The sequence below is a fragment of the Sceloporus occidentalis genome, unplaced genomic scaffold (genome assembly GCF_023333645.1).
Source record: "Sceloporus occidentalis isolate IW3139 unplaced genomic scaffold, rSceOcc1.0.p SCAF_8, whole genome shotgun sequence".
Taxonomy (NCBI): domain Eukaryota; kingdom Metazoa; phylum Chordata; class Lepidosauria; order Squamata; family Phrynosomatidae; genus Sceloporus; species Sceloporus occidentalis.
Window position 1 is genome coordinate 44,999,571 of NW_028316988.1, and position 15,012 is coordinate 45,014,582.

Consider the following 15,012-nt stretch of genomic DNA (forward strand, 5'->3'; position numbering starts at 1 on the left):
GAGAAGAAAAATGTAAAACAACAACAACACTTCAGTGGATTCTTCACTAAGAGGCTACAAAGGATTGAAATGAAGACTTGAACCCTTTCTGTAAGGGGTTGGCAGCACTGGCCAGTGGTTCCCATGTCAGCGGATTGGAAAATCGTGTCCAGGATTCATTCTGAACTTTATCTAAAGTGCTGGACTCTGTTGCTCCCAAAAGGGTCCATGACCTTGGATAACACCTTTAAAGTTTGGATTAAAATATGAAGCAGATCCTCCAGGCCACGCCATCGGTGTCAGTCCCTAGATATAAAGTCTGCATGCCAACCTGATAGCTTCAAACCATAAAGTAGAAGCAAAGTGCTTTCTTTAGATTTCCTCTACCCTAAACTGAAGATGGGAAACCTAGTTGTGTCTTGTAAAACATTCATAACCATGCTGTGATATGTTCCAGTTGTTCTTCCTTAGATGGATTCATCGCAAGTCAAAGGACTGTGCCCCCAAAGTGTCCATCAATAGCTGCCTTTCAACCCGGAGAGAAGTGACTAGTGACCCAACCCATGGCTCTGTCCTGAGTTGAGATCTGTTCAGAAGTCTTATAAATGATCTGTATAAAAGGAGGAGAGGGGGTCCTTTTCAAGTTTCAAGTGGCAAGGAAATGCTGAGCATTCAAAGACAGAGAAAAGATTCAACGAGATCCTGAGAGGATGGAGAGCTGTGCTGAAGAAAATGAATTTAACAGAGATACAAAAAATTCAGTATTCAGTTCCGAAATGCACAAATCAAATGCACAATGGGCTGGATGAGGGAAAACCGACTAAAGCTAAATCCAGAGAAAACGGAGGTACTCGTGATAGGTTCCCCTGGTCCAGGAATGGCGGTGGTTCCACCTGTCCTGAACGGGGTCACGCTCCCTGTGAAGGACTCCGTGCGCAGTCTGGGGGTGCTTCTTGACTCGTCCCTTCACCTGACTGCTCAGGTGAATGCGACGGTCAAGAGCACCTGTTATCAGCTTCGGCTTCTTCGCCAGCTGCGCCCATACCTGACCCAGAGGGACCTTGAAACTGTGGTACATGCCCTGGTAACCTCGAGATTGGATTTCTGCAATGGGCTCTACATGGGACAGCCCTTGTACCTAACCCGGAAGCTTCAACTGGTGCAGAACATGGCTGCAAGGCTGGTCACTGGCACATCCAGGGCCAGCCATATAACACCGGTTCTAAAAAACCTCCATTGGCTGCCCATTTGCTTCCGGGCGCAATACAAGGTGCTGGTAATGACCTATAAAGTCCTAAATGGCTTGGGCCCAGGTTACCTGAAGGACCGCCTCTCCCCATACATTCCGCCTCGCACCCTCAGAACATCTGGGCAGCAACTCCTTAGGGTTCCCGGGGCGAGGTTATCCTCCACTTCCAGGAGGTCTTTCTCCATCGCCGCCCCGGCCCTTTGGAATACGCTGCCCATAGAGCTCCGCTCAGTCACCTCCCTGGCCCAATTCAAGCGGGAGCTGAAGACCCACCTGTTTGGCATCGCATTCCCCGATTAGTCCTTATAAGCCCCCCGCCATATGACCGCACAGGCAATGGGTATCTACCGGGGGCATTTATTGTTGTTTTTTATGTAGTTTGTATTTTAACTTTGTACATTGAAACTTTTATGTAATTTTTTTTATTGTTGTGAACCGCCCTGATCTTTGGAAGGGCGGTATATAAATAAACCATTTATTTTATTATTTATTATTATTACAATTATAGGCCTCATTCCCACTACCTTTTAAACCGGATCACGATTCGGCTCGAACCAATTCAAACAACCCTGGTTCCTGAAGCAATTCTGAGAGGGGGGACATGCACTAGACCCATTTAACCCACGTCTTTTCAATATATTGATTCTGTGCAAATGTGAACCACAAGCGGATTGGAATCCATTCAAATTTGCCCTTTGGCCAGCTGTAACCAAATAATTTCAAATCGATTCATTGTGAATGCGAACAACAAGTGGGTTATTTTGATGCCAGAAAATGACAAAAAATGCGATCAGACAAATGTAGTGGGAACCAAGCTCTGATGTTGAATCGATCTATCGATTCAGATTGCACACCGATTTATCTGTAAGTGAGAATGGGGCCATAGGAAGGGTAATACTTGGCTTGAAAATGGTAAATGTCAATAGGACCATGTTCCTTGGCTACAATTCCCAGTATTCCATATTTATTTATTTATTCATTTCATTTATTTGCTACCTCCCCTCCCAAGGTGGCTTCCAAAGAGAATCAGTTACAATGCCTTAACCACATTTTAACTACAATTAAAAATCCTAGAGGAAGGCAACAAATCTTTAGCCTCTGCATCTGGATTTGTGCCTGAACGACAGAAGAAAGCTGTGGGTAGCAGGCGCCCAAGTTGCACCCAAGTCTCAGTCTGTGCCATTGCAGAGTGCCATTTCTGACTGCACAACACACATCTGGAAATGCAACAGTCCGGCTTTGTTCGCTGTGTGGGATCTGAGCCAACAGCAGGAGCTTTAACTCTAGCCTTAAACTGGCATGGCTTTCAAAAGGAATCCTTAAATAAATTAATTCTTCTGTTGCTATGACTTTGTATAATGAAGTCGTTTCCAAAAGAAAACCTATAAAAGAGGGATCTAAGTGGATAATGGAACCAAATAAATATTTATGTTCTTTCCCTTTTTGTATTTCTTCTCCTTGAAACGGGTGCTCAGCCTCAATGTTCTTCCCACACTGAATATGTAGGCTTAATGCATTCTGTTAATTCAGAGAGCAAGGCACAAATTTAATGGCAAGAAGGAGAAAGAATATCTGAAAATATATTTAAAATAAAGTAATAATAATAATAATAATAATAATAATAATAATAATATCTTCAAGTCTCAAGAAACTCTTCTCTGTCTCTGAGATGCAGCCTATAGACAAATATAATCCATGTTTCATTTAGGAAGCTGGGCTCCTCCCTGACTTCAGAGATCAAGCCAGACTTACTCCATAATTCATATTAGTCCTCCGTTTGCATACCGCTATATAAGGGACATCTGTGTGTGTTTCTGCATGTTTCTAAATAAATAGCTGAAAACATTATCGTGGTTTTGATTAAAGAGAACATCCTTTGAGGTCGATCTTCACCGAAGCCCACATATGGAAATTATGGTTGGTCTTAATCTGCTTTCTGGAGAACGCTGTGATGCGAATATTAAAAAGTAATGAAGTAACAAGATTGTTTGTTAATGCCACATAAATGTGCTAATTATGCGTAATTTCCTGCCTGCAGCAAAACCCAAGAGACATTGTCGAAGAAACTGTTAAATAAGCGTCTTCGCTGGAGATGTGAACGGATCAGAATTACTTCATAGATGTTTATTTATGAACCTTTGGGTCATGCGTGCTTCTGGAGTTATATGGGATGCGGACCAGACATCCCGCCTCGATTGTATTGGAGAGGCGGGATAAAAATAAAATTATATTATTATATTATTATGTTATATTCAATTGTTGTTACCGTTGTTGTTTTGTTATCTGAGGCCTTCCTTGCATTGCTCATAGACAGCTGATCTGGGATGAAATAAGAAAAAAAAGAAACAAATTATAATTTGATTGATTATGATTGTACTTTTATTGCTGGGGCAAGACACTAGTGGAATTTTCTATCCAAACAAGTTGACGACTATGTATGTATATATGTGTTGTTGTTGTTGTTGTTGTTGTGTGCCTTCAAATAGTTTCTGACTTATAGAGACCCTAAGGTGAACCTAACATGGGGTTTTCTTGGTGTTCAGAGAGAGTTTGCCATGGCCTTCCCCTGAGGCTTAGAATATGTGACTTGCCCAAGGTCACCCAATGGGTTTAAATGGCTGAGCAGAGAATCGAACCCTGGTCTCCAGAGTCATAGTCCAGCACTCAAAGCACTATGCCATATTGTCTCTGCATATGTGTGTGTGTGTGTATAATTAAACACATGCATATATATATATATATATGCATGTGTTTAATTAATTAATCTATCACCGCTTAGCCACCAAGAACCCAAAGATGATATTCAGTGTAGAGGGGGGGGGGCATTAAAATATTCAATGCACAATTTAAAACATTGACAAAACAGACTTATAAACTCATGTGATCTCAATGGGCCTTAAACTGACCTGCTGGTCTCTAGAATGGGAACATTTTCCTTGACATAGGCTTCATTTGAGGCAACCACACATCCCTAGAACTATAAGGCAAAGGATGAACAGCTGATCTGCACTGCAGAAATAATGCAGTTTGACACCGCTTTAACTGCCATGGCTCAATGCTATGGAATTCTGGGATTTGCACTACACTGAGCCATGGCAATTAAAGCATTGTCAAACTGGATTATTTCTGCAGTGCAGATGCAGACTTCATCTTTGGAAGAATAGTATGCCTAACCAAGGGCTATTACAGGGTGCATCGTTTTCATCAGCGAGAGGCATTGCTTTCAATTAGGGTTGATTTGCGCCGGCAGTTTTGACCTTCAAAATAAACAGCAGAGAGACGGCAATTACAGACAGTATTCAAAAAGAGGCTCCTTCCTTAAACCAAAGTGTATTCATACCAATTAATTTCACATATCATTCCATTATTGCTGTTGAGTTCCATTAACATTTATTTGTATGCATGGATGTGTTTCTAGTGCCAGATGATTATTCAATTCTGCATGGTTCAAATCTGGAAGGAAAAAAAAAACCCTCCAGGGCTTTGGACGGAAATGGCTTAAACTTTCTAAAAAGCCCTTTATGCGCAGTCTTTATAAAATCAACCCAGAAGGACTTTTGTTGTATATCCTAATGTCCTGCGATTATTAATCTTCCTGGAGAAACCAGTACATTTCCACTGTTTCCATCAGTTATTACACTTTAGCAATCTACTTCCCATATGAAAAGAAAATAAATGTTTGGCTTTGCAATGGTATCATGTAATACATGCTCTGATTACGTGTGCCTGATGGCAGTTTATACATACATACATACATACATGTGTGTGTGTGTGTGTGTGTGTATACATTCAAATTTATAACTAAGGATAAAGCAATGGTGTGGATGAATGCACACTTTCAAAGCCCAAGACAACTTCATTTACTTTTTGGCTCATGCTACCTTGGATCTGAGTCACTTCGAAACCTGAATACTCTGAGGGTCACCGAATGGATTTTCAAAAGGATTTCTGGCTGATGTGGGGATCACTCGCCTTGTTCTCAAAGGAAGCAACAAGTAATTGCAGTGATTTTCTTCCCACTGTGAGAAAGTCTTTGGAAATCGCAATTTCCCTAAAACTACTCACCGTTTGGGACTTATTCTGTAGCTGGGGGCTCATTTGGTACAAAATTGAGGCAGCTGGGGACTTCTTCCATGCAAAATTCACATTTCGGTTCTTTCTGCACAGAAAACATCGTCGTCTGTGCAGGAAACCACATTTCGTGCAAGATAATATAAATGATCTAAAATTGTTTGCTCTGTTCCCTACCTTTCAGCTTTGTCTGTCCTGCATATGCACAATTATTTCTCTCATTGTGTCTCTCAGAACCGGGGCATGAGCTGCTTGCCACAGATCCATGTGTTTCAGCTTATTTATATTATCACCCCTATCTATATTACTAACACAACACTGCCCTGGCAAGTTTCAAGTAACCTATGTGTGCTTGCAGCAAGATTCATTTTGTGCAGTGTTTGGTGTATGCTGGAATCTCTTTCCAGCAGGAGCCTTTGCCTTTGAGTTGTGAGCAGCTTGGATCTCAAACCAGGTTTTGGGGATCTTGAAGTCATCTGGACCCCTAACCTAATCTGATTTGTTGTGGTAGAATGGAGATATCAGCAAGCCATTGTTAGCCACAATGAGGCTAAGTCTGTACCCATGAGAACAATTGTTGTTGTTATGTGTATTAAAGTTGTTCCTGAAATATGGAGACCCTAAGGCAAATCTCTTCACAGGGAGTTGCCATGGCCATCCTCTGAGGCTGAGGTGTGTGACTTTGTGTCAGCCTGTGAGTGGAGTTAGGGTACAGCATCTGCACACTGGATGCCCTAACCCCGCAGGATGCCATTTTGGCACATGCCGGTCTACATGGCATGCACCATCATGATGCTTCTCCAGTGCTGCAGCCACATGATGTCATAAAGCTGTGCCACCATGGCTATGGGCACCCTTGGGGAGTGCAAAAAGGAGCTACTTTTTGTGCTCTCCAGAGGCCGGATCAGGGATACAGCATGAAGTGGCCATGGCCCCAATCTGGCCAGTAAAGGGCAAGGTGCAAACCGCCCCTTTGTGGTGGTCTGTATAGCCCCTGAGTTGGGGTTTTAACCCCAGTCTTCAGAGTCCTAGTCTAACATTCAAACCACTACACTATGCTGGTTCACATAAGTACAGTACAGTTATCAAGGCAAACTGCAGTTGCTTTGAGTAGGTGTTTCAAATATTGACAGCTAGCCAGATATGTAATTTGTATGTGCTTTTACCTTGTGAGCTGCCTTGGGTCCCTTATGGGGAGAGAGGCGGCATAAAAATGAATTAAATAAGCAACGGAGATTTAGTCTGAGTGTCCTTTTCTTTTCCTCCCTCGCATTCCTCCCCCCCCCCCCATTTGTGTTGTGTTGTTTAGATTATTGGCAGGACTTATGTTTTCTCTTGACCTTTCTAACTTGCTTATCCAGCTGAGCAACAGAGCAACAATACGTTAAATAAATGCAGGGTTATTTTCTCCAATTGACATGGAGCATTTCATTCTTTATAATCTTATGGATAGGCTTTGTATTGAGTTAATGATCTGCTTGAAGTGAAATATTCAGATATTAATTAGAGCAGGGCATTTTCTATCATTGACCCAGTGGGATGTCTGTCTGTGCACACATGTGTGTATTTACAGGTATGTGGGTATATAGAAATTTGTGTATTTGTGTATGTATTTAAAAAATCAGCTTCAGAAAGGGCACTGCTGCTCCATGATCAGGTGCATACCAGAGACCATTTTGTTCCCCTGTGTTTCTGATACACGTTGAAATATGAACAATTGCTTTTTGAAGTTCAGTTGAGATAAAGATAACACAAAGTATCTGTATCTGGGCTGATAATGCCTCTCCTTAACTGAAAGTTAACTGAGAGGGTTAACTGAAAGGCAATTAATGCATCTTTGAAATAAATGAATACATTAGCATGCATTGCAAATGCGTAGATTTCAAATGCAAAAGCTGCTTGCAATATTTCAGCAACACAAGGTATGAGTAAATAATTCCGGAGGTTGGTGATGAATCTTGTGTGTTTATAGGAAGACTAATATACACTTTACAGCAATGTCCTTCTTCTTTCTTAACTTAAGGAATGGTCAGCATTTGGGCTGCAGCATCATGCATTGTCTTCGGCACATTTATGGGATGATACAACAATGATTAGGCATTGAGTGGCTATAAGGATTCAGGATATATGGCTTTTGGATTTGTAGGAAGGTGGCAGTGAGGAAGACAATAAACAATATTTATATACTTGCTTGCTGAAGATGGCATTGCCTTAAACTGTTTGTGAGCATTCATGTGCCACTTTGGGATCTAACAGGAGGTCTGAGGAAAGAGGAACTGAAAGTGATGGGCTTAACTAAAGCTGCATCTGCAAACAGAAATAATGCAGTTTGACACCACTTTAACTGCCAAGGCTCAGTGCTAGGGCATTCTGGGGTTTGTAATTTGGTGCGATATTTCACCTTCTCCGTCAGAGAATAAACTACAAATCCCAGGATTCCATAGTACTGAGCCATGGTAACTGAAGCAGTGTCAAACTGCATTATTTAGGCAGTCCAGGTGTTTGAGACTTTTCTCACTTTTTGACCAGTCTTCTTTTTGACACAGTACATCACTGCATGGTGCAAAGAAAGGAAAATGTAGTATATGAGCTTCAATGGCAAATCCCCTCTGAACAAATCTTGCCAGGAAGACCCTGTGATAGGTCCGCCTTAGCGTCACTGTAAGTCAGAAATGACCCGAAGGTGCACAACAACAACAACAACAACAACAAAACAATTTACAGCACAAACATAAAGGGATAAAAATCAGTTAAAACAGTACAGTTTAAAACAATACGGCACCCTCTTACAAGCACTTTTCATAAAAGCATTCAATAAAGCTGTCTTTAAACAGAGGCTGGATGGCCTCTGGATCGCATCTGTTGGGTATGCTTTGATTGAGAGTTCCTGCATGGACTGGATGGCCTTTTTGATCTCTTCCAACCCTAGGATTCTATGATACTATGATTCTAATTGTCCGAATAAAAGGGCTAAGAGAGCCAGAGTAGTGTAAGTGTTTTGAGCATTGGACTATGATTCCGGAGACCAGGGTTCAAATCCATGTTCAGCCATGTAAACCCACTGGGTGACCTTGGGCGAGTCACACTCTCTTAGCATCAGAGAACGGCAATGTCAACCCCCCACCCCTGAACGAAACCCAATGATAGATTCGCCTTAGTGTTGTCATAAGTCGGAAACAACTTGAAGGAACACAACAACAACTTTCCAAGGGAAGGGAACCAAGTCTCCCTTTCCAAGGGAAGGGAACCACGTCTTCCTTGGGAGGAAATTCCAAAGCGGAGGGGCAGATACTGAGAAGGTCCTGCCTTATAGTCTCACCAACCATATCTCTGAAGGTGATGGGACTGCAAGAAGGTCCTCTTCTGCGGCTCTCAGGATCAGGGCAGATTCATGGGTGGAGTAAACTAAATAGTACTTGTTGGTTCCACCCAAGCAACACGAAGACTGAGTGTCCATCCACATGCCCATAGCACCTATGCCCTGTCCAAATCCAGCCCAGATTGCAAAGCCCCTTTCCGTCCAAATCCACTTGGCTCAGATGGAATGAGCGCTCATTTGTTTCCATTATTTTGATCTCCATGTTGATGCTCTTGCCAGCAAGCATAAAACATGGCTTTAATGCTCAACTGGCTGGGGAAAAGACAATAAATTCCAAGCAGATTTATAAACATGGACTTTAACCTTTTCAATATTCTGCATTTTGATTGGTTGCCTCTTACACCTTTGCTTCTCCCCTCCAGGTTACCAAGGCTGTCTAAAAAAAGGAGAAGAGAGAACAGGGAATGAATCAAAACATGGGACACTGGAAAGGTCAAAGCGTTAGAGTTTACTATTATCTTCATGGAATATACGAGACATTAAGATTCCGGTGCCACGGTCTTCTGACAAAGAATATAATGAGAACTATAAATAATAAACAACACAACATGAATCTGTTCCCATGATGATGACTGCAGCTAAGCTAAGGGAATAAATCCTTAAACCATCCTTGCTGAACGATAAAAGATGAGGGATTTGTTCCTGGTGTTCGAAAAAATCAAACACAAGAGGCAACTTCTGGGGTTAGATAAGTCAAGAAAGATTGCAAAGGTAGTGCTGCCCATAGCATCACACTCCCTGCCCCATATAAAACTAAGAGCTTCATTGGGTTTCTATGAAATAGCACAGCAGGTCTTGAATACAAGTATCTGTATAACAGTTCTGTTAACGTGGTATGCATTGCTGTCATCGTTCAACATGGTGTTTAATGAATATATGCCCACTTTCCACATCCATCATTAAAAAAGTAAGAATTGTAACAGTATCAGAAAATATCTCGGCATCACTGACCTGAAGAGTTGTTGAACACCTTTGGGTCGTTTCTGATGTATGGTCACCCTAAGGTCATATCATGGAGCAGGCAACCAGGACCATGTAATCGGCATGAAGAAGAACATTAAGAAAAGTATTGCCTAACATTGGTGTATGAACCAATGAGGTTTCTTAGGTTGCCATTGTCATCCTCTGAGAGAGTGTGACTTGCCCAAGTCACCCAGTGGGTTTACATGGCTGAACTGAGATTCGAAACCTGGCCTCGAGAGTCCTACTCTAATGCGCAAACCACTAGACCACCCTGGTTCAAGCAAAGTCCCAACTTGAACAGGATGTCTTTTTAAAGACCTTTCTGTTGAACATCATGGATAAGCAGGAAGCCACTCCTCTGAACTTTAGGTGAAGTGGCTCAAAATATTGTTTGGGTACTCTTTTAAAGTTCTAGTTTTGGATTGTGTAGATCCAGGCATTGTGTAATTTGGAACATGTTTGCAGTTTTTGAGCAATAATAGTAATTATTATTGTTGTTGTTGTTGTTATTGTTATTATTTCTACCCCACCTCTCCAACAAGATGAAGGCGGATCTTGCAAAAATGAAATTCTTGCAAAAATTAAAATTTCTGTCTTGAGACATGACAGAAGATATCCTGCTCATCTCACAGACCAGAAGAAAAATGCACTGGATCATCTTTACCAATAGCAATGTTATGAAATGGGATGACTGTGAGATCACTTGGGATGTGAGAACATAGAACGGAGCCTTCAACTTTGTTAGACCATTGGCCAAGCTAACTAGGTCTGGTTGGAATTGTCACTAGCTCTTGAGGGTTTCTGTCCAGCGTTTGAAACACAGACCTTCTCCATACAAAACCTGCGATCTCCCCCTGCGCTATTGCTCCCTCCCCAACGATCACTGATTATATTTCCATCCATTTGTTCCTCCTTTGTGAAAATCAAAATAATAAGCAACACTGGTTTACTGAATGACATAGGTGGCTACCTTAATCTTTCCCTTCTCTTTCTCTTGCATCCATCCTTGCATCCTTGCAATAGCATTTGAAGGTTACCATCAAAGATGGTTCAACACACAACAGTATAGGACCACAGGGGTCACCAATGGGAATGTTGTCATTAAAGCCAGTGGTAGATAACTTGCGAGAAGGACAAATAGCTTCTTGCATCACTTAGAATCACTAATGAGGCTCATTAGTTTCTCATGATTTATTCATATTCTTTAATAATTTACTGAGTACTGAAGATACTCATGGATCATAACTTGCTAAAAGGATAGGGTCCCCGACCTGGGAGGATTTAATAAGGAAGGAAAGTTAGCACAGAGAAACAGGAGGAAATGGACCCTGATATTTCAGAAACAATAACACATGTTATCATTTTTAAAAAATAGTTTTGTGTTACCATTAAGCTGACTCTGGAATATTGTTTGTAGAAATGCATGTGGCTGCAGTACCCTAAAGATAACTGAAAAACTCCATCACACCAGGCCTGGCAACAGGTTAAGGAGGATTTTTTACAATGCATCTGGTGCATAATCATGCAAACCCATCCATCAGCATATATAGAAAGGCTGCCTCTGCCATAACATCTCCCAAGGAGGTGATATAGAATTAAAACAAATGAACTCACAGTTAACTCCGATCTAATAATAATAGGTTGGAGGAAATATGGACACATTTTGGAAAAGGGCAGAATGGACATCCAGTGTCCCCGCAGCTTAATCCATCCATCCATCCATCCATTCATCTTCTACTGGGTCTTACAAAAAGACAGAGAATATAATGAAACACATATAATTAAAAACATACAAAGACTAAAACATCATTAAACAGCAGCTGAGTTAAAACTAATTAAAATCTTACTCTAAAACAGATTAAAACAGTACAGCACCATAACAACCCTTTTTTAGTTGAAATGAATTTCCAAAAGCTTGCTGGAGAAACAAGGACTTAACCAGTCACCGAAAGGAAAACAAAGAAGGAGCTATCTTGACTTCCCTAAGTCCACATGCCAGGCAAGCATTACATGGAGCATCTGCCCACAAGGAAGTTGTGGCTCCAAAAACAGGCAAAGTAGAAGCCCCGAGGTCATTTTTCCAGCCCATGTTGAGATCCCTATCATGTTTTGCTTTAAACAGGCATCTCATCTACTCAACCACTCCTGAAAAGTAACCAAAAATCAAAACTAGAAAAGGAAGCCAGTATTGGTTTTGATTCCTCCTTCCTTTCCTTTCCTCTTCCTGGGCAAGAGACAACCTATGCCAAGTGCTGGGACCCATCCAAAGTTGTCCACTTAAAAGGGCACATCCTGATGTGAGATCACCACGGATCTCTCCAACTATGCCCTTGACTCCAAGGCCCAAAAGGTCCATCTCCTCCTTCCCCATTCTGGTGGTGTCCTGTTCAGACAACGTATGGTCCAAACCCTGATTCTGGTGCAAACATCCAGCACATTCAAGCACTAGAACCAGGGTATAACCCATGAACATGCATTTTAAAAAACCCTGACCAGCACTGGATACTCCATATCATTTGGAAAGATCTGCAGAGCTTCGTTCCCACTATGCGATCATCTCTGGGCACCTCATTCTGATCTCAGAAGCAAGCGACCTGCAGCAGTGGTGGACTTGCCAGGTGGCTCAGTGGGACACTCATGCAGACAGCTGCCCTAATACAGGAGCAAAGGACCAGTTAATGGAGGGAAGTCAAAGAATCCAGGGCCAGGATACTCCAAGTCCAGTACAGACAAGGCCTTACTCATGAACCGTGCCATGAGTTGCTGCTGCCTTCCCACTTTCCCACTGTAGTTCTTGGAATTAATGAAGATCTGCTCAGGATCCATTTTTTATGAAATGTTTTCATGTATGAATACTGAAGAGCACCACTGCCAGGAGCCAGGATGTTAGCTAAGAATTGGAGCCAAAGGCGATTGAAGAGCTTTGAAGCGGTATGCACATTTTTGAAACTTTTGGAGCTCCACAGTGTGCTCGACTCTGGTGTGCCTCCTGAGATGGTCTAATGGGAGGTACTGAGGATGTAATTATCGCTCTGTAGATCCTTTTTTAAGGACTCCTTCTATCACCCCCAGGATGCCCTCAAGTACAAGGATGGTAGATCACCTTGACGCCAGCAGGTGCCCAAGGCTTCCCACAGGGCCTCTTTGACAGGGAGCTTTTGATCCCAGTGTTCTGACGTAAACGTTCCCTTAAATGACTTTAAATTAGAGCACTTTGGATTCTTTTGAACTGTTTTGCCAGGACAGAACAGTTTGATCAGGAACTCAAAAGATCTGCACCTGGAAGGGTCTCATTATGCTCCTATGCCTGCATTGTCTCCAGCTTGGAGGGGAAGGGGGAAATTGTACCCTTCCCATCCAAAAAAATAGAGTTATTCTTTCCACTTTGCTTATGTGCATGGGTTTGGGGTGGTACATTTTTTCCATAAATTTAATAATTCAATTTACATAGGAGAGAAGAACCATAGGTGCCTGGTTTACTTTTCTTTTTAGTCCTAAACTGAAATGCAATGTTGATGTTGATGATGATGATGATGATTCCTTTGGAACAAAGTTTTTCTTCCTTTTGGAGAAATCTGGGCGCATTCATTTCTGCATAACTTCAGCCTAGGTGTGACCTCTTTCTAGTTACACTGGATGACTGAAGATCGGTAATAACATCTGAGGAATTTTATCTTTCGGTGCTCTCATATGAACTGATGTGAGCCACCCCTCCAGGACTAAGGGGCAGGTTGTAAACTACCCATCTGTTGGAGGCAGCACTTCTCAGAGTGACGTGACCTGCTTCTTGGCTATAAAAATGCATTATAATATATTACGTATCGCATGTAATTTGGGTCACAATGGGTTCAGGAGTGTGCATTCTGAGAGAAAACACGGGCCAAAATGTCTGTTTAAATGCAAATTTCATGCAGGTGTTTTTAATGTGCACACAAGAGACACCATACTTATGAGTGAATAGGTGAACACTGAAATGATCCAGACATAGGTTAGAATCCAATTAGTTATTTGCAACCTGAGTAGAAGCAATGAATCTGTTTTTGAATGATGTCTCCGCCAGGCTCCTGCCTTATTCCACCATGGAATATTCTGCCTCAATGACCATTCCCTTTTTGAGAGATGGAACAAGAAATATTTATATCTAGACAGTGTGGCATAGTGGTTTGAGTGTTGGACTACGACTCTGGAAACACAGGTTCAATTCCCAGCTCAGCCACGAAGCCCATTGGGTGATGTTTGGCACATCATACTATCTCAGCCTCAGGAGAAGGCAATGACAAACCTCCTCTGAACAAATCTTGCTCATTTTAGGGTCGCTATAAATCAGAAATGACTTGAAGGCACAGAAGACAACACATGCTTGCTTCTAGCCAAAAGGTAGGTATAGAGCAGCATGTAGGATAAGCCCTGGCACCACAAGGGCTGGGAGGGAAGAAGAAAGCTGACTAAGTAAATGCATAGACACCCTGGAAAGTTGCAGCCACAGATTAGTTCAGCCTTGCAAAATTGTAACAAACTGCTGTTGTCTTAGGTGGGCTGGAGATTTGTACACAGCCTTTTCCTCTTGCCTGGTTGTCCTTCCACCAAATGTGGAATTTCTGTCCTCATCTCCTGCCTGGAAATGAGCCATGAAAACTGGAAACTCAGGGCTTGGGCCTGAGATCTAGCAGTCCTATGAGATCTGAGCATGGCTATAGTTTCACCTACTGGGGATTTCTTTCCTGGTCCTAGAGGGAGAAAAGCTGTCCCAGAAGGATAAGTAGTCCTAGTTATTCCCAGGGACAAGATGCACATCATCTACACCTTCTCAGGGATGTAGAGATATGAGAGGACTTCTTTTACTTTGATTTCTATCACTGACTTCTTCTGCCATTTCCTGGTAACCAATAAAACTGTCTTGTGTATCTTCAGCAACTTCATTTTACTCCAGAATACTCTTGAGCTTAGCTTGACTAGAACCCAAGTGGGTCAGGCCTTCCAGAGTAATAGGAGTGTCATTACTGTTGTTGGTGTGTGTCTTCAAGTCACTTGAAGACTTATGGTGACCCTATCACAGGGTTTTCTTGGCAATATTCATTCAGAGGGGGATTTGCCTTTGCCTCCCTTTGAGGCTGAGAGAGTGTGACTTGGCTGAAGTCACTCAGTAGGTTTCCATGGCCAAGTGGGGATTTGAACCCTGGTCTCCAGATTCATAGTCAAACATTCAAACCACCATGGTGGCTCTCAATGCCAAAATAAGTTGGTTGAATTTAATTATGTACAGTGGGCCCTTCCCTTATGTGGGGGATCCGTTCTGGACACACACACACACACACACACACACATCAGCGTAAGGGGAATTCCGTGTATGCTCAAGCGCCATTTAAATGAG